Source organism: Artibeus jamaicensis, unplaced genomic scaffold (assembly GCF_021234435.1).
Source record: "Artibeus jamaicensis isolate MK-2021 breed Jamaican fruit bat unplaced genomic scaffold, CSHL_Jam_final contig_240, whole genome shotgun sequence".
In the NCBI taxonomy this organism is placed as follows: Eukaryota; Metazoa; Chordata; class Mammalia; order Chiroptera; family Phyllostomidae; genus Artibeus; species Artibeus jamaicensis.
In genome coordinates, this window is record NW_026521506.1 from 4,390,750 (window position 1) to 4,411,577 (window position 20,828).

At 39.4% G+C, this 20,828-nt stretch overlaps 1 pseudogene; it reads right to left on the reverse strand.

Moving 5' to 3' along the window:
• Positions 1-756: 756 nt before the first annotated feature.
• Positions 757-1,068, reverse strand: LOC119055842 (ATP synthase subunit g, mitochondrial-like; annotated as a pseudogene).
• Positions 1,069-20,828: the final 19,760 nt, after the last annotated feature.

Genomic DNA, 20,828 nt, shown 5'->3' on the forward strand with positions numbered 1-20,828 from the left:
CAGAAACGCAGCATTCTCAGAGAACAAAGTTATATAGAAGAATGCCATGGTAGTGGGTTAAAGTTACTTCTTCAAAGGAAAGAAAAGATAACTTGTAATTTGAAATGGAAATTAGAGCTCCAGAATGTCTTAAATGAGAGTGCCTTACTATCCTGGGAAACCCCCTTTGACTCGTGAGCGAGGAAGTAAGTCTGCAAGCAGGTGACCTTTTCATGCTACCTGATGTATTTGTGACAGGTGCTGTGTTGTGTCTGAAGAAAGTGACACCCAAAACTTTTCACTTTCCTGCAGAGAAAATTTGATCTCTATTTTCTTTCTCTAAAGATATTTTACTGAATTTCATGAAGATGGTAATGGCTCTTGAATTTGATCTAGTTTCTGTTGGGTATGAGGTCCCCTAAGCTAATGATATCACCAGAAACCAAACTGAAGATGAAGTTTTTGAGGTTCCATTAAATGCTCTGCACTGATTAAAAATAGTAATTTCACCTTAAGCACTAATCATGCCAAAGGTTTCATTACAGAGGACAAATAACTTAGATTGTTAATAAAACTTTCTCATGAAGTTTTGGGTCTTCTTGTAAAAATATATACCAGAGGTTCCTAGACATCTCCTTCTCACCAAATCTCAGTAGCCTTTTCTTCTTTTTAAAAATGTTTTGACATATCTTTTTTTATTCACATAGAATTTTGATCACTCATGATCCAAGAACATTCAAATAATAAACAAAAAAGAAACATGTTAAAGATTCGTGCTCAAACATTATAGCCAATGATGCCACTTTTGCCTATTATCTTGCCAACATAAAACCACATCCACACCTCAGTGGCCACCAAACCATTCAGCACAGCTTCCTTAACTGTGAGCTATTTAAAGCTACCAGTTTGAAAATTATTGGCTATTTTTTTCAAGCTCTGAATAACTGTGGGAATCTCAGTAGGGGTTGGAGGAACCAGCTCAACCTTGGCATAGTGCCAAAATGTGGCCACTCGCTGCTTCAAGTAAGTCACAGCAGCGTTGAGCAGCCCAGAGGCTTTCTTCACAAGGTTACAGACAAATCGGGCCATGGTTCTAGGATGGAAACTCTATAGCCTTGAACAACTGGCTGATTGTCCCCCCCCTAAGAACCCCTCAATAGCCTTTTCTTTACTCCCATGTTCGTCTCATCTCCACTGACACTGACTACCCTAATGTATTAACTTTTTTAATATTGGCTTCCATGACCCAGACCTATGTTAGTTTTCCTTCTATCCCCTTGACCACACCATTCTTAAAAAAAAATTCCTGGTTCCCTCTTTTCTCTTCTTTATCCTAACCACAGAGTCTCCTGAAGACGCAGTTGTTGACATTCTCCTCTTTATGTCTCTTTCACCCATCCCTCAAACATTTTTCTAATGTTTAAATATTTATGTTTGGAGACCTATATTGTGCTCTGGGGATTCATAAATGTATTATACACAATCATTGTCTCCTGGGAACTCAATGAATACAATATAATGTAATATTTACTATGAAATATATAGAAATCCATGCAGAAATCCAAATATATGGAAATCCATAGAAACATCTATTGGGTTAGCAAAAAAGTACATTTGGTATTTTTCCTGTACGATGGCTCTAGTAGTGCTTAGTTATCTTTAACTTCATTTGAAACAATTTTGTTCAATTGTGTTGTGGCAGTTGTCATATCAGCAAGCATTTAAAAAACACACAAATTGGTGAATTTTTGTGTAACAATTTTTATTTTTATTTTTTTTTTAAAGATTTTATTTATTTATCTTTAGAGGGGAAGGGAAGGAGAGAGGGAGAGAAACATCAATGTATGGTTGCCTTTCATGCATCCCCTGCTGGGAAGTGGCCTGCAGGGAACCAGCCTGCAACCCCGGCATGTGCCCTGACTGGGAATCGAACCGCGATTGTCTGGTTCGCAGGCCCGTGCTCAATCCACTGAGAACAATTTTTATTTTGAAGAGAGAAGAAAATATGCAACATTTTTGACACATTATGCTTTATTATTTGAAGAAAGGTGAAAATGCAGCAGAAATGTATAAAAAGATTTGTGCAATATATGGAGAAGGTGCTGTGATTGATCGAACATGTCAAAAGTGGTTTGTGAAATTTCATGCTGAAGATTGTTCACTGGACAATGCTCTACAATTGGGTAGGCCAGTTTAAGTTGATAGTGATCAAATCAAGACATTAATTGAGAGCAGTCAGTGTTCCGTCATGCAGAAAATATCCAAATCAATAAAGTTATTAGTGAAAATAAAAATGTCTTTTATTTTATGGAAAAACCATATGGACTTTTTGGCCAACCCAATATATATGTTGTCAATTAGATGCTTTCAGTTGCAAGTAACAGAAAACTCAATTCAAGATGACTTAAACAATAGGGACAAATATTATTTATTTTTTAAAAAAGATTTTGTTTACCTATTTTTACAGAGGGGAAAGGAGAAGAGAGGGAGAGAAATGTCAGTGTATGATTGTCTCTTGAGCGCCCCCCTACTGGGGACCTGGCCCCAGGCACCTGCCCTGACTGGGAATTGAACTAGTGACCCTTTGATTTGCAGTCCAGCACTCAATCCACTGAGCCACCACAGCCAGGGCTACAAATATTATTTCTTATAACAAAATAACTCAAGGTATGGAGGTTCCAGAATTGGTCAATTCAGTAACTCAAGGACATCATTAAGAACCCAGGTATTTCCTATTTTTTCATTTGCTGTTTCATTAGTATAATCCCTTCCAAAATTGCAAGATGGTTGCAGCAGCTCCGTGCATTAAATGTAGAAATAATATTGATCTAAAAATGATTTTTCCTGCAGTGTATTTAATTTTGAGTAAGAAAAATCTATCTTCCATACCCCCACCCAACTTCCCTTCAGGGCCCATCAGCTAGGGTTCATTATATCAATCACTGACAGGGGGAATGAAACTACTATGATTGGCTTAGACCGTGGATTTCAACTTTGACTGTGGGACCCAGGCATCAACATTTTTAAACTTCCCCAGGTGACTCCCCTGTGCATCCAAGGATGAAAACCACTGGCCTAGACCATTTCCTCTCATTTTTCCCTCTGGAGCAGAAGAGCTCCCAGCCTCCCTTAAGAACATGAATATCTGCTACAAGACAAAATTGGGATTCTGTAAGCAAGGAAGAAATGAGGAATAGCTTTTCAGTAGGCAAACCACAGTGTCTGCCACAGTAACTAATTAGCATTCATGATTCACTAGCACTTCTATATGGGGACTGATGCTTCTGGCTGTGACCTCATCTGAGCTCCTGACCTATTTCTTCCATTGTCTCCTGGCATTTCTCCTTGGACTTTTGTCCACATCTCAGTCTGAATGTATTCCAAACCAAGTGTACCAGCCTGCTTCTCTTCCTGATGACATTATTTCCATCATGTGGTACCAGCATTTTCAGGGTATTTCAGGCTCAAATTCTTGGAATCTTTTCTTATCCTTTTTTTAGTCCTTATTTTTGAAGTCACCTCACCCTGATTTTTCTCCCTGAGATATTTTAATTCTACTCTATATCCCCATCTATCTTGGTTTAGGGTACTCTACAGCATTTCCTGCTTGCATTCTTTCACAGCTACCAACCTGGTGTCCTCATACCAGGCTTTCACGCTATCGAGTCATCCTGCATGTCACTGTAAACTCATTCCTAAAATACTCCCTTCACTATGTGACTCAGCACAATGCCTTTTTATGATTATCAGATTTCTACCTGTTTTCAAGACTCTTTCAATTTCATACCCTTCCCATCTTTTAAGGACTAGTTGGAGGCCTAGGTCCTCCAAGAAGCAGTCTTCATTTAGGCCAGTCCTCTTGGATTCAGAAAGATCTTGGTTGATGGACACTTACTACCTATGTTTTTTGGAAATCCCCATAACCGTTCTGAGTTTGAGTTTCCTTATATATAAGATGGAAATAATATTAGTTTCTACCTCAGAGGATTATTATTAGGATTAAATGAGTCCCTTTTTTCTCTGATTCTTTTTTGACCTCTTATGTTGCTTATTCTTTACTATATAACTGAGTCTTTTATTATCTAATGCCCTGCACTCTGGGCCCATTGTTTCACGGATATAAGTATCTGTTCTCCCCAACTTGATAGTAAAGCTCTTTTAAGGGCAGGCACCACACAGTTGATCCTTGAATAACTTGGGGGTTAGGGTGCCAATCTCCACCCCTCTGCACTTAAAAAAAATCAGAGCATAATTTAAGTCGGCCCTCCACACGTGCAGATTCTTACCATGGATCATAAACAGTGTTTTCTGACTGTTGGTTGCCAGAGGAGAGGAGTGCTGGGGACTGGGTGAAAAAGGTGAAGGGATTAAGTATAAACTGATAGTACAGAATAGTCATGGGAATGTAAAGTACAGTATAGGGAATATAGTCAATAATATAGTATCTCTGGCTGGTGTGGCTCAGTGGATTGGGCACTGGCCTGTGAACCAAAAGGTCATTGGTTTGATTCCTGATCAGGGCACATACCTGGGTTGTGGGCTAGGACCCTGGTTGGGGGTGTGTGAGAGGCAACCGATCTGTGTTTTTCTTACACATTGATGTTTCTCTCCCTCTCCTCCCTCCCTTCCCCTTTCTCTAAAAATAAATAAATAAACAAAATATTTTAAAATAATATTGTAATAACTATATATACTGGAAATAACAGGGAGAACATTTCATAAAGTATATGTTGTATAACCACTATGCTGTGCACTTGAAACTACTACAAAATAATACTGAATGTAAGCTGTAATTGATAATAAAATTAAAGCAAAAAAAAGGAAATAAAATACTGTTTTCCACCCACAGTTGTGAATCTGTGGATTCGAAATCCAGGGATAGGGAGGGATGACTGTATACTTATTTTTTTTAAAAATTCCATGTAAGAAGTGGACCTGTGCAGTTCAAACCTGTGTTCTTCAAGGTCACCTGTCCTTGCTACTTTTCTCCTGTGCCCTTCCAAATTTTCCTGTTGTGTGCTGAGCCAGTATAGAAGGTATTCCACAGATGCTTTCCAATTTTGTAAGTATTAAGCAGCACAAATTAAAAGTACTATAGGAACTGGGAGGGAAGAACTGTCTGCAGCTTACAGGGGTGGAACTCCAGGCAGTTATTTCCTTTTTGTTACCTCCCTTCCAGTCAGCATCTTCCATGCTTGGTTCCTTCCCGGCAGAGATTCAGGTGATCTTATTTAGACAGAAGAATCTCCATTGCAGTTTCTATCGCTTCCACTCTTGTGGAGAGGTGGAAACCTGCCTTGCTGTAATTCTGAGCTTGCATTCAGTGGCCTATTCATCACACCAGTAAAGGCCATTGGCTTTGGTTTCCCGTAAGGTGAGGTTATTATGTGGTATGGTGGTATGATCTTCTATTTGTCCGTTGCTTCTAAGTGTTACCAAAGTTGTCACAAAGTGATATTGCAAATGACGATTTTAAAAAGTGTGACTCTTTGTTGGAGAAAAATGCAACATGTATTTTTCTCTGTGGCTTCACACAGTTTTGGTTTCTTTTGTTTGGTTGTTTATCTCAATTGTGGTGTTCTCCTTGCCTGGAACCTATTTGAACCTGAATCAAAATAACTGGAAGTTGAGTTGAGAAAAGCCTTGGGCAGAGAATTAGAAGACGTGAGTCTGTTTGTGCCTTTAGGCCAAGTTTCTTCCTTTCATTGTGTCTCGGTTTCCTCATCTATGAAATAGGAATGATGCCTGCCCTATCTAGCTCACCGGTGATGTGGAGATAATACGGTGATAGCAGTGTAGGCATGCTCGGGAATGTGAAAAGCCTTAATAAATGTGAGGATTATTTTAAATGGAGCTTAAATACAATTCGACTTCAAGGGAACATTCTTTAACCACTGGGAGTTGGTAAATTTGCTTTTGTGATTAGGCCTAAGATTTATGTTATTGTCTTAAGGTCTTTGATGGCTCCTCAACCCTTCTCCCTACAGTGTTTGTAGTTCTGCATGTGTGGTGGTTGTGGTGAGCTTTGCAATCCTGTACTCCATGTGACTTTATCTGGTCATACATATTTGGTTTATTTGGAAATTCTCATATTTGCCCTAGAAGGAAATCACTTCCCTCCCTTCTCACTGTTCTTGAGTGTCTTAATAAGTGATAATTAAATTCATTTTGAAATATCATAACAACTAACATTGTTTGAACATTTACCATGTATTGTAAACTGGCCTTAGTCAATTTGATTTTATATTAATTAATTAATTAATTAATTACATTTTTAAAGATTTCATTTATTTTACTTTTAGAGAGAGGGGAAGGGAGGGAGAATGAGAGGGAGAGAAACATCAAATGGTTGCCTCTCATACACCCCACCTACTGGGGACCTGGTCCACAACCAGACATGTGCCCTAGACTGGGAATCAAACTAGCGACTTTTCGGTTCACAAGGTAACACTCAATCCACTGAGCCACACCAGCCAGGGCTGATTTTATTTATATTTATTAATTTGGAGATAATGGTAGCCATCAAAAAGGTCTAAGTTTGAGATGGGGGAGGGTTATTTACTTTTCCACAATCTCCCTATGAGGTTATAACGAGACCAAGTCTTGGACTAAATTTTGTCATACACATTAACATTTATGAAATGAACATTCATTAATATTGGTGACAAAGTAGTCATGTAGCCTGTTCTGTAAGCTTGATAATGTCCTGGCAATCTGTCATTTAAAAGGCTTTGAGCACAATGTACTTAGAAGGGTGACTGGAGGAAAGCACAACCACATTTCAGAAGCAGAATTTTTTAAAAATTTTCTTTTGATTGAGATAAAATTCATATAACATAAAATTGACCACTAACACTTTTTAAAATGTATAACTTGGTGGCCATTTAGTGCATTCACAATATTGTATAAGCATCACCACTATCTAATTCCAGAACGTCTGGTCACCATCAAAGAAAACCCTATACCTGTTAAGCAGTCATTCTCCACTCACCTTCTCACCTCTTCCTCCCACCTCCAGGCCTCTGGAAACTACTAATTTGCATGCTGTCTCCATAGATATACCTATTTTAAAAGAGCATATTTGACAGTTCACTTAAAGTCTTTGTCCAATAAGTCCAAAGTCTGGGCTTTCTAACGAACTGTTTCAATGGACTTTTTTCCCCTGTGGATGGGCCATTGTTGTCTTGTATCTTTGCATTCCTTGTAATTTTTTTTGTTGAAAACTAGATATTTAGAATATTACAATGTGGTAATTCTGGAAATAAGATTCTCCATCTCACCCAAAATCTGTTGTTTTTGCCTGTTGTGGGCTTTTCTAAACTATTTTTATGAAGTCTGCATTCTTCATTATATATGGCCTCTGAAGTCTCTGTTCTGTTAGCATCATTGTCACCCGGTGTTTTGATAGTTACCTTAAATTCCTAGAGCCAATAAAAGATAAAAAAGAGAGACGGAAAGAAGGTAAAGAAGAAAAAAACTACTGTCACCCAAAACTAGTACATTATAGATAATATTGAATGTAAACTGTAATTGAAAAATGAAATTAAAAAAATAAAAGAAAAGGACTACTGTTTTAGTCTTTACAGATTGGTTCTATGTTGGGTACTCCTTCAGTGTTTAGCCAGGCCATTTACAATTTAGTCTTTACTTCCAACTTGTCTGGAGGCTATAGCCTAGGTAGAGCCTAAAATTTAGGGTCTTCTCACGCTTTTTCTGAATATGCATCCCACATAGGGCATACATGCGCATTCTTCAATTTCTTGGTGTATGTGGGAGTTTTTAAACCTCCTATTCCTACATGTAGCTTCTTTCCCAAACGTTTCCTTCCCAGGATTCTTGGTCTATTTAATTTTTTAAATTACACTTAACATTTAATAATATATTAGTTTTAGGTGTACAGCATAGTGGTTAGACATTAATGTAACTTATGAAGTGGTGCATCCAATGAGTCTAGTACCCTTCTCATACCACACATAATTTAAAAAATATTATTGACTGTATTTCCTATACTGAGCTTTTCTCTTGTTCTCTTTCTTGGGCAGACTGTTGCCCCTTTCTTTAGACTGCTGCATCAGTACCTGTGCCTTTAAATGTGTTTGCCCAGGAAACTGCCCTACTACTGGACACTCTGAGCTGGGCAAAACAAAGGGCAGCCTTTGCTCTCATCCTCAAGGGAAATACCAGACAGGTCAAGACCCAACTTTTAAAGAATAAAGTCTATATTGCTTCCCCTGGCACCAGCAATCTGCATCAGAGGTGCAGGCTGTGGTTTGCACAGCCACTAATGTGTAGGAAATGGTTAGTGGGTAATTAAAAATAACACTGTGCTCTGTTACACAATGCAGCCTCTTCTTTCTTCCCATCTTCCTCTGGTAATTGTCGGTTTTTGATTTTGTGTTCAAGAGTTCTGCAAAAGTTGACTCTGACAATTTTGCCAGGTTATTAGTTGCTTTTAGGGAGGAGCCCTGTAGTTAGTTACCTATTAGTCTGTATTCAGTGACATCCCTCCCAAAAGAAGGATTTTTGTGCCTTCCAGTCGATATTAGACAATCAAGAAAAACATTTATTTTTGTTATTAATTTTTTTCTTTTATTAATTCTAGGGGGAGGAGAAAGGAAGGAGAAAGAGAAGGAGGGAAACATCGATGTGAGAGAGAAACATTGATTGGTTGCCTCTCATACACATCTCTACCGGGGACAGAACCCACAACCTAGGCATCTGCCCTGACCAGGAATCAAACTGGCAACCTTTCAGTTTATAGGATGACACCAAACCAACTAAATCACATCAGGCAGGGCCAAGAAAAAAATTTAAATCAATGGCTGGAACGGGACACTATAGGTATAAATTTTCAAGTTTTTCCCTCAGGTTACAGACAGGCTATAGGGTTCCCTAGATTCTTATACTCTGTTCATACAAAGGTGGGAGTGTCTTTAAAATGTATTTTTGTAACCAGTAAGAGTTCATTTTAGATATTTATTGTGGATGTTAACAAGCTACTGCTTTTTCTCAATGTAACCAATTTTTGACATATGGTAATTAGCAAAGTATAGTTAGTTCTGCATCTGACATAGAGGTGTGGGGGCGACTTCTCCGCGAGTCCCCCCGGTGCCACGGACATGTGTAAATGAATAAATATGGCCGAGAGATGCTGAGATCTGTTTGGGGAGGAGGAGTGGGCTGTGGCCAGTTTCTCAGGGTAGACAAAGGCCAGCAGCGGTCAGTTTCTCCGAGGAGAAAAAGGCCCCGAATGTCCTCTTCCATAGCCTTTTATTGGGTTGTAATACACAGGAATAGAGGGCGGCAAGGATCAAACAGTAGATCTGAGGGCTTCAGAATCTGAGTCAGTGTCTATCAAGAAGAGAGTTGCAGAAACTTTGGGAGACATACTTATTTCCTCTTGGACCCTTATCATATGAATGAAAGCACTCTTAGCAGAGCAGATTTCACAGGTTTATCAGCAAGTCTTTGTGATGCCAGATTTTTCCCCAGGACACAGTCTAGCAAGGCAAGGAGCTGCACCTCTCCCCATCAGGTATTCAGGCTTAAGGGGATTAGAGCCAGGAAGCGCTTCTCCCAGAGAACATGGGGACTCGGGCTTTGACAAAGCCGGGGGGTGAGAGTCTATTGCTCTTTGTTGCAGCCCCCTGAGTCCTTCCATGAAGGCCTCCCAAGTGATTGAGTCTGGCTTAGGTTGCCCCCTGCTGTGAGGGGTCTTACCAGTCATTGACCAAGCTTTGGGGGCAGGGAGAGGAACTGAGGCAGCCTTTGCTACCAGAGACAAGCTTTGTCTCCTGCGGCTGGCATTCCAAAGGTCATCTCTCGCCCTTAGCCACAAGGGGTAGAGATACAATTCCTAAAATCAGGCAGAGGGGTCTACAACATAGAGGTAACAGAAGCACTTGTGGTCATCACCTCTGGATTGTGGCCCTTTCTGGCAAAATTCTGGCTCCCTGCCTCCATCTGTGCATCCTGATGAAGGCAATGGACTGGCCCTAGAGGTAAAGCTGAAACCCACTGTCACATACTTAATATCACACTGTCTATGCTTAAGTATCATAAAGTAAATGGCAGATATTTGTTGATGTTAGAAACATCTGAACTTGTAGAGAATTTTTATGAGTTTGTTTGAGTCAACCTGATGACAATTGCCAGAAAGTAAAATCTCAATGGATTGAGCAAATGCTCCAGATGATGGCAGTTTTGTAGCTTATTTTATACATTGGAAACCAAGGAGGAGATATAGGAGGGCTACATGAAATTCATTAGTGGTAGATTAAGGGGGGCAGGAGAAAGCAAAGTGAGGAAATCTCTGAGACTGGATGAAAAGTAAAATGAAGACACCTACTTCCTTTAGAGGGTACAAAATAGTTTTTTTAAAATATATTTCATTAATTATGCCATTACAGTTGTTCTGTTTCCCCTCTTCATTCCCTTCTACCCTTCACACCCCTCCCCCACCATTTCCCCCTTTAGTTTATGACCACGTGTCTCAAGTTCTTTAGATTCTGTATTTCCCATACTATTCTTGCCCTCCCCCTGTCTATTTTCTACCTACCATCTATGCTACTTATTTTCTGTACCTTCTCCCCCCTTCTCCCTCTCCCACTCCCCTATTGCTAACCCTCCATGTGATCTTCATTTCTATGGTTCTGCTCCTGATCTAGCTGTCCTCTTAGTTTGCTTTTGTTTTAGGTGTGGTTGTGAATAACTATCAGTTTGCTGTCCTTTCACTGTTCATCTTTTTTATCTTCTTTTTTTTAGGTAAGTCCCTTTAACATTTCATATAATAAGGGCTTGGTGATGATGAACTCCTTGAATTTGATCTTATCTGAGAAGCACTTTATCTGCCCTTCCATTCTAAATGAAAGTTTTGCTGGATAGAGCAATCTTGGTTGTAGGTCTTTGGATTTCATGACTTGGAATACTTCTTTCCAGCCCCTTCTTGCCTGTAAGGTCTCTTTTGAGAAATCTGCTGACAGTCTGATGGGGACTCCTTTGTATGTAACTGTCCCCTTATCTCTTGCTGCTTCTAGGATTCTCTCCTTCATTTTAATCTTGGCTAATGTAATGATGATGTGCCTTGGTGTGTTCCTTCTTGGGTCCACCTTCTTTGGGACTCTCTGAGCTTCCTGGATTTCCTGGAAGTCTATTTCCTTTGCCAGATTGGGGAAGTTCTCCTTTATTATTTGTTCAAATTAGTTTTCCACTTGCTCTTGCTCTTCCCCTTCTGGTACCCCTGTAATTCAGATGTTGGAGCTTTTAAAGATGTGCTGGAGGGGGACCTGCCAAGTGGCCCAACCAGAGGGGAGCAGAGAGTCACAATCAACTTGAAAATATGAAAAGACCAGAGCTGGACCCATAGAAGAGGCCTCCCAATAGTAGAGTCACAGAGACAAATTGCACATTGTTGTAGGAGAGAAGCCACAAGTTGCTGCATATTTGAGTAGGTGGAAGCAGAGAACAACAGGATAACCAAAAGAGGCTGCACCATTGAAATTCACAGGCATTCTACCACAAAAGTTCATACCATAAACCCAGGGTGTCAAAACAGATTAATCTAAGAAGCTGAGGCTAACAAGAAGAGTCTCACAAACAAAGGGAAGACAAAGAAACAATCCCCAAATGAAAGGAAAGGAGGAATCCTCAGAAAGAATGTTAGATGAAATAGAGGCAAGTCAACTATCAGATACTGAATTCAAAGCACTGGTTATCAGGAAGTTCAAAGAGCTCACAATCAGCTACCAGAAACTACAGGGAAGCTACAATGATCTCACTGTGAACTATATCAACATGAAAAAGGAAATGGAAATTATTAGCAAGGGCCAAGAGGAAATGAAGAATACAATTTCTGAATTGAAAAACACAGTGGAAAGCATTAAAAATAGGGTGGATGAAACAGAAGATCAGATTAGTGAATTGGAGGACAAAGTAGAAAGCATCTCACAGAAAGAACAGGAAAGGGAAAAGAGGCTCAGAAAGAATGAAGAGAGATTAAGAGAAATGCAAGACAATATGAAACATAATAATATCTGAATAATAGGAATACCAGAAGGAGAAGAAGAAGAACAAGGGATAGAAAACATATTTGAAAGAGTAATGAGAGAAAATTTCCCTAATTTACAAAAGAAAAAGTCACACAAATCCAGGAATCACACAGAGTCCCATTCAAGAGGAACCCAAAGAGGCCCACTTCAAGGCACATCATCATTAAAATGGGAAAATTCCAAGACAAAGAGAGAATCTTAAAGGCAGCAAGGGAGAAAAAAGAAATAACATACAAGGGCGTCCCAATAAGTTTAGCCACTGACTTCTCAATGGAAACACTCCAAGCAAGAAGAGATTGGCAAGAAATATTCCAAGTAATGAGAACCAGAGGCCTACAACCAAGGCTACTTTACCCAGCAAGGCTCTCAATCAAGATAGAAGGCCAAATAAAGAGCTTCCAAGACAAAAGAAGTCTAAAAGAATTTGCTGCCACCAAGCCAGCTCTACAAGAAATACTAAAAGGTCTGCTTTAAGGAAAGGAAGAAAAAGAGACAGACAGAGAGGAACACAGGTACAAAAATGGCAATGAATAAGTACCTATCAATAATAACCTTAGATGTAAATGGATTAAATGCTCCAATCAAAAGACACAGAATAGCGTCATGGATAAGAAAGTATGACCCACACATATGCTGCCTACAAGAGACCCACCTCAGGACAAAAGACCATCACAGACTAAAAGTGAAAGGATGGAAACAAATTTTCCAAGCAAATGGACAAGAAAAAAAAGCTGGGGTAGCAATTCTCATATCAGACAAAATAGACTTCAAAAAAAGAGCCATAAAGAGTGACCCAGAAGGTCACTTCATAATACTCAAGGGAAGAATCCACCAAGAAGATATTAACATCATAAATATATATGCACCCAACATAGGAGCACCAAAATATATAAGGAAAATCTTAGAGGAATTCAAGAAAGATATAGACAGCAACACAATTATAGTGGGGGATTTTAACACCCCACTATAAAAAATGGACAGATGTTCCAAACAAAATACCAACAAAGACATTGTGGCATTAAACAACACCCTTGATGAAATGGACCTAACTGATATATACAGAGCTCTTCACCCCAAAGAAGTGAAATACACATTCTTTTCAAATGCACATGGAACATTCTCAAAGATAGACCACATGATAGGGCACAAAACAAGCCTCAACAAATTCAAGAATATTGAAATCATACCAAGCATCTTCTCTGACCATAAGGGACTGAAACTGGAAACCAACCCCAAAGGAAAAAACCCCAAACACCCAAAATCATGGAGACTGAATGGTATGCTATTAAACAATGAATGGGTCAAGAATGAAATTAGGGAAGAAATCAAAAGTTTCTGGAAACAAATGAAAATGATCTCACAACAACCCAAAACTTATGGGATACAGCCAAGGCAGTCCTGAGAGGGAAGTTTTTAGCAATACAGGCCTACCTAAAAACAACAGAAACATTTCAAACAAATGACCTTACTCTATGCCTGCAAGAACTCGAGGAACAACAACAAAAACAGCCCAAAGCAAGTAGAAGGAAGGAAATAACTAAGATCAGAGCAGAACTAAATGACATAGAGACTAAAAGTACAATTCTAAGGATCAATGAATCCAGGAGTTGGTTCTTTGAAAAAATAAACAAAATAGAAAAGCCTTTAAGTAGGCTCATCAAGAAAAGAAAGGAACGGACACAAATGAACACAATCAAATGAAACAGGAGAGATTACAACTGATACCACAGGAATAGAAAGGTTTGTAAGAAATTACTATGAAGAACTGTATGCCAAGAAATTTGAGAACCTAGGGGAAATGGACACATTTCTAGAAAAATATAATCTCCCAAAACTCAATGAAAAAGAAGTAGAACACCTGAATAGACCAATAACAGCAAAAGAAATTGAAGCAGTAATAAAACAACTCCCATCACACAAAATCCCTGGACCAGATGGATTCACAGGAGAATTCTACAAAGCATTTAAGGAAGAGCTAACCCTCATTCTTCACAGACTATTCCAAAAAATCCAAAGGGATGGAAAACTCCCAAACTCCTTTTATGAAGCCTGCATCATCCTAATTCCAAAACCAGATAGAGATACAACAAAGAAAGAAAACTTCAGGCCAATATCGCTGATGAACATAGACACTAAAATCCTCAACAAAATATTGGCAAATCGCATCCAACAATATATCCAAAAGATTATACACCATGACCAAGTGGGATTCATCCCAGGGATGCAAGGATGGTTCAACATTCGCAAAACAGTAAATGTAATTCATCACATAAAGAAAAGCAAAGACAAAAACCACATGATCATATCAATAATCGCAGAAAAAGCTTTCGATAAGGTACAACACCCATTTATGATAAAAACACTCAGCAAAGTGGGAATAGAGGGAACATTCCTCAATATAATAAAGGCCATATATGAGAGACCTACAGCCAATATCATACTCAATGGGCAAAAACTAAAAGCTTTTCCACTAAGATCAGGAACAAGACAAGGTGTCCACTTTCACCACTTCTATTCAATATAGTACTAGAAGTTTTGGCCACAGCGATCAGGCAGGAAAAGGAAATAAAAGGCATCCAAATAGGAAAGGAGGAAACAAAACTGTCACTGTTTGCAGATGACATGATAGTGTACATGGAAAATCCTATAGACTCTACCCAAAAACTGCTCCAACTAATTAATGAATTTGGCAAAACAGCAGGATACAAAGTCAATATCCAGAAATCAAAGACATTTTTGTATACTAACAATGAATCAGCAGAAGCAGAAATCAAGGAAAAAATCCCATTCGATATAGCAAAAAGAAAAATAAAATATCTGGGAATAAACCTAACCAAAGAGGTAAAAGACCTGTATGCAGAAAACTACACAGCACTGAAGAAAGAAATCAGGGAAGACACAAACAAATGGAAACATATACCTTGTTCATGGATTGGAAGAATTAACATCATCAAAATGTCCATACTACCCAAAGCAATATACAGATTCAATGCAATACCTATTAAAGTACCAATGGCGTATTTCACAGACATAGAACAAACACTTCAAAAATTTATATGGAATCATAAACGAGCCCGAATAGCAGCTGCTCTTTTGAGAAAAGAAGAACAAAGTAGGAGGGATCACAATACCTGATATCAAACTGTATTACAAAGCCACTGTAATCAAAACAGCCTGGTACTGGCATAAAAACAGGCACATAGACCAATGGAACAGAACAGAGAGCCCAGAAATCAACCCAACCCTCTACAGTCAATTAATATTTGACAAAGGGGGCAGTAACATAAAATGGAGTAAAGATAGCCTCTTCAGCAAATGGTGTTGGGAGAACTGGACAGCTATGTGCAAAACAATGAAACTTGAGCACCAACTTACACCATACACCAAAATATATTCAAGGTGGATAAAAGACTTAAATATAAGCCGTGACACCATTAAAGTCCTAGAGGAGAACATTGGCAAGAAAATCTCAGATATTTCACGCAGCAACATTTTTACGGATATGTCCCCTAGAGCAAGGAATATAAAGGAAAGAATAAACAAATGGGATCTCATCAAAATAAAAAGCTTCTGCATGGCTAAAGAAAACAGTATTAAATTAAAAAGACAACCAACTGTATGGGAAAACATATTTGCCAATGATACCTCAGACAAAGGTTTAATCTCCAAAATATACAAAGAACTTACAACTCCACTCTAGGAAGACATCGAACCCAATTAAAAAATGGGAAAAGGACTTGAACAGACACTTCTCTAAAGAGGATATACAGAATATCCAGAGACACATGAAGAGATGCTCAATATCGTTAGCTATCAGAGAGATGCAAATTAAAACCACAATGAGATACCACTTTACACCAGTCAGGATGGCTATAATAGACAAAGCAACAAACAACAAATGTTGGAGAGGGTGTGGGGAAAAGGGAACCTTAATTCACTGTTGGTGGGATTGCAGACTGGTACAACCATTATGGAAAACAGTATGGAATTTTCTCAGAAAAATAAAAATCGACCTGCCTTTTGACCCAGCAATTCCACTGCCTGGATTATACCCCAAGAATCCTAAAACATCAATTTCAAAGAACCTATGCACCACAATGTTCATAGCAGCACAATTTACAATAGCCAAGAGTTGGAAGCAACCTAGGAGCCCATCAGTAAACGAATGGATCAAAAAATTGTGGTACATATACACAATGGAATTCTATGCAGCAGAGAGAAAGAAGGAGCTACTACCCTTCGCAACAACATGGATGGAACTGGAAAGCATTATGCTGAGTGAAATAGGCCAGGCATTGAAGGACAAATACCATATGATCTCACCTTTGACAGGAAGCTAAAGAATAAAACAAACAAGCAAGCAGAATAAAGACAAAAGACACTGAAATAGAGAACAAGTGGGCAGCGACAGAGGGGAGAGGGAAGGAAAGTAAGGGGAAAAAGGGGGGAGGGATTTTGAGGAACAAGTATGAAAGACACAGAGATGAGGACTGGGGGGGGAATGGGAGGGAGGGGGGAGACCGGGCGGGGGGTGGGGTGGGATGGGAGAAATAGATAAAAAAAATGTACTTGAAAAGTAACTAAATAAAATTTAATATTAAAAAAAATAAAAATAAACTTGACCTACAAGATAAAAAAAAAAGATGTGCTGGAGGTTCCTAAGCATCTCCTCACTTTTTTGAATTCTTATTTCTTCATTCTTTTCTGTTTGGTCATTTTTTCCTTCCTTCTGGTCCACTCCCTTGATTTGAGTCCCAGTTCCTTTCCATCACTCTTGGTTTCCTGTGCATTTCCCTTCATTTCAATTAGTGTAGCCTTCATATGTTCCTCTAAATTGTGACTAAAATCAACCAATTCTGTGAGCATCCTGATCACCAATGTTTTGAACTGTGCATCTGAAAGTTTGCCTATTTCTTGGTCGGTTAGAATTATGGGCTCTGGGGCTCTGAGTTGTTCTTGAGCTATGTTTTGATCTGTTCGTGCCTGTTACATATGAGGAGCGAAGCCTTAGGTTTTCACCAGGGTGGGGCCACCCAGGTTGCTGGTTGTGACACTGTATGTGGGGGCAGGGTCAGAGAGGGGCAATAGCAGTCCCCTCTGCTGCTTCCTGCTGCTGGGGCCTGTGTGGTCTGTCTCACTGCTTGCTCCTTCGCTTGTTTATCTGCGTGCAAATGTGTGGCTGGGGTCAGCCTGCCACCTTGCACCCTCACTGTGTCTGCCCCTCGCTACCCCACACCTGGGATCCACCCATGGCTGCTTGTGCACCTGGGTCAGGGGATCTTTCCTGCCCTACCCCACTCCACTGCTGGCTCCGCCACTCTTACTGGTCTGGCTGAATGGTTCATTGTTGTCCGACTTTTGTGCAGTTCAATTTTCTGTGTTTTGGCTACGTTTTTTGTCACTAAAACTTTGTTGTCTTTAAACTTCATTGTGCAAGAAGGCACAGTGTTTCCACCTATGCCTCAATCTTGGCAGACGTCCTATTTTATCTTTTTCTGTTGTTGTCATGTGAAGAATGCTTTTAAAAGAAATTTTGGAACACCAAATGTTCTTAATGGTTGAAAACTGGCTCATAGGTAGAATATGGTTGGGTGGTTTCATTGTCTCTCTTCGGTCCTTTTAGAAGCTTGCTACATAGCAAGACTCAAGTGCAGTGAGAGATTATGGGAAACAGCAGCAGTGGTCTCTGCTAAGGGTGTCTGGGAAGATCTAATGATGGCTTTAGATGTTTGTGTGATCCTGGAGTGGACTGGGAATTGGACTTCAGCTTCACTGTCCATTTTTTCTGCCCTGCCACTATTGTACAGTAGTGCCTGCTCAGATTGTTGGTTCAAATTGCCTGTCACATGGCCCTAGCAGCATACACAAGATGAGATGTACTAAAGTTTGATATATGTAGAGAAGGACAGTCTTTTAGGACAGACTATTAGTGACTGATGACTGGAGATAGTTAGGAACGTAATTCAATTCTGCCCTTGAAGTATGACAGTTACCTGCTCTCATGTTGGTTTTTTGGACAGTCTCTTTTGGAGAGCATATTCAGCTTTTTAGTGACATCTTCAAGTTAACCCCAACAGAGTTAGTTTTAAGAAGTGGCAGAAGATGGGGTCATCCATAGAATGAGATTTAAGGAATCAGCCAGCTATGCATCATTCCCCACAAATTCTACTACCATTTCTCAATTTATTTGTGTTTTCAAAACTGTGCTAGGAGCCCTGGTTGGTGTGGCTGAGTCAATTGAGTGCTGGACTGTGAACCAAAGGGTCACTGGTTCAATTCCCAGTCAGGGCACACGCCTGGGTTGTGGGCCAGATGCCCCTAGGCCAGTTCCCCAGTGGGGGCGTGCAAGAGGCAACCATACATTGATGTTTCTCTCCCTCTCTTTATCTCTCCTTTACCCTCTGTCTAAAGATAAATAAATAAATAAATCTTAAACAAAATAAAAAATATGTGCTGGGAAAATGCTAAATTTTGTATGGAGTCTACTAATGCTATTTTGGAGTAAACACCCCTGAAAAGTGATTTCTTTTCCTTTTCATCAACTTTTGGAGAGTGGACAACAGCATGGGGACCATGAAACTTACACTGGGGGAAATGAGGATGTCAAAACTTTTCCAGATGGCTTGAAATGAATGCAGGTGTGCCTGGATTCCTGCCATTGCTCCTCATCCTGAAATGGTAGTCAGTAAATGCACTTCTGGTATACAAGTCCAGTTTTTTAATGTGCCTGTGGAATATGCTAGCTAAAGAAAGCCAACTATGAATCTGTTTATTCAGCAAGTAAATATCCATGTTTCTGAAGTTTGTATTTTTATTGAGGTTCCTTAGATTCTTAAAGTGGCTTGAGAATATCATTAAAAAAGACAGTAAAATTAAGTAGAAAAGCCTACTTAGATTGTGTGACTCATGTGTATAATGGACAAAGGAGGAGGGAAAGGGAAAGATTGGTATCGATGGGCTATGGTATGTGTGTGTGTATGTCTGGCAGGAGAGGTAACTAACATGCTTACTATGTGCCAGGCACTGTGCTGTTTTTCATGTATTATTTGGTTTATTTTTTTAAATATAATTTCTTTATCTTTAGAAGGGAAGGGAAGGAGAGAGGGAGAGAAATATCAATGTATGGTTGCCTCTGGTGTGTCCCCTGCTGGGAAATGGCCTGCAACCCAGGCATGTGCCCTGACTGGGAATCAAACCTCGATCTTTTGGTTCACAGGCCCGCGCTAAATCCACTGAGCTATACCAGCCAGGGCTATTTTGCTTAATTTTGATGTTAACTTTGAAATACCTAGTATTACTCTCCTTTTACTGATTAGAGGGTCGCAGTAGCAATTTGATTCTGAGTAAGTAGTAGGAGACCCAAAGTTAAATCTAGTTGTGTGACCTTAGGCAACTCACGTCTCTTTGGGCTTCAGTTTTCTTACCTGTAAAATGAAAGGTTATCTTTGAAGGACTTCTAGCTGTGACACTCTGTGATTTTATGTGCTTGACTTTCTCCTTACTGTTCTATTGGTATTCTTTTTTAAAAAGATTTTATTTATTTGTTTTTAGACAGAGGGAAAGGGAGAGAGAAGGAGAGGGAGAGAAACAGCAATGTGTGGTTGCCTCTCTCACACCCCCCTACTGGGGACCTGGCCCACAACCCAGGCATGTGCCCTGACTGGGAATTGAATCAGCAACCCTTTGATTCACAGGCCGGCACCCAACCACTGAGCCACACCAGGCAGGGTGTCTTGGTATTATTTCATAAGTAGATAAAGGCCAGGAGTCAACAAAGACTGACTTTGAAATAAGGATATTCTAAAATGTAGCTATGTTTTATATTATAAGAATATTTCAAACTGTAGCTATATATATGAGCTAGTGTGAGAGAGAGCAGGTTGCTATGGACAATACTTTTGTTTAAGTTTTTATGTTCTTAGTGATGGTTTTAATTAGCTTGCTATGAGTTCCTGACACTATTAAAACACTTTGTTCTCACCATTTGCTTTGGTTTTAGGAGAGATTGATAATCAGAGCACATATAATAATAATTATTTTTTGAGTAAATTTGGATTCTTCAGTGTTTTTTATTACCCCAAAGTATGATCTGTGTTGACTGGTATGACATAATTCCATTCATTGATGGCAGATGAGCATCTGCTATGTGTAAAATATTTTTCTAGGCACTGGAAATATATTAATGAACAAAGCAAACACACATTTCTGCCCTCCTTGAGCTTATATTTCGGTGGATTGGGCAGAAAATGAACAAAATATAGTAGCTCAATGTATATTGTGTTAAATGATAAATTCTATGGCAGAAAATAAAGGAGAATTGGGGCTTGGAGTGCTGAGTAGAATTGCTTACTATCTGCCTGGGAAAATAGGTACTAGTTCTCATCAGAGCTCAGGTAACAGGAAATTTCTTGCTGCAGCAATTAAGCCACTGACTTTGGAGTCAAATAAACCTGTTATAATTTACAGTGCTTCTCCCAGCCTTGCAAACTTGGGCAAATCACTTTCATCATTGAGCCTTGTATCAGTCAGTGTTGAATCAGAGAAGCAGAACCATTAGGAACAATTAAAAAGAAGGATTTATTGTGGGGATTTGACCTTACATAATTGTGGGAGCTGATTAAACAGTTTACATCAGGTTCTTGCTTATTCATCTGGTGCTGGGCCTGAGGTCAGCAGGACAGATAGTCATGAAAGATGAACGTGAAGTGGAGGAGAACAATGTCCAACTAGAACTTAAGAGGAATGGCCGAAACCCATGAGAATAAACTGTAATCCACATCAGTCTCTCACAGACTTCAAACC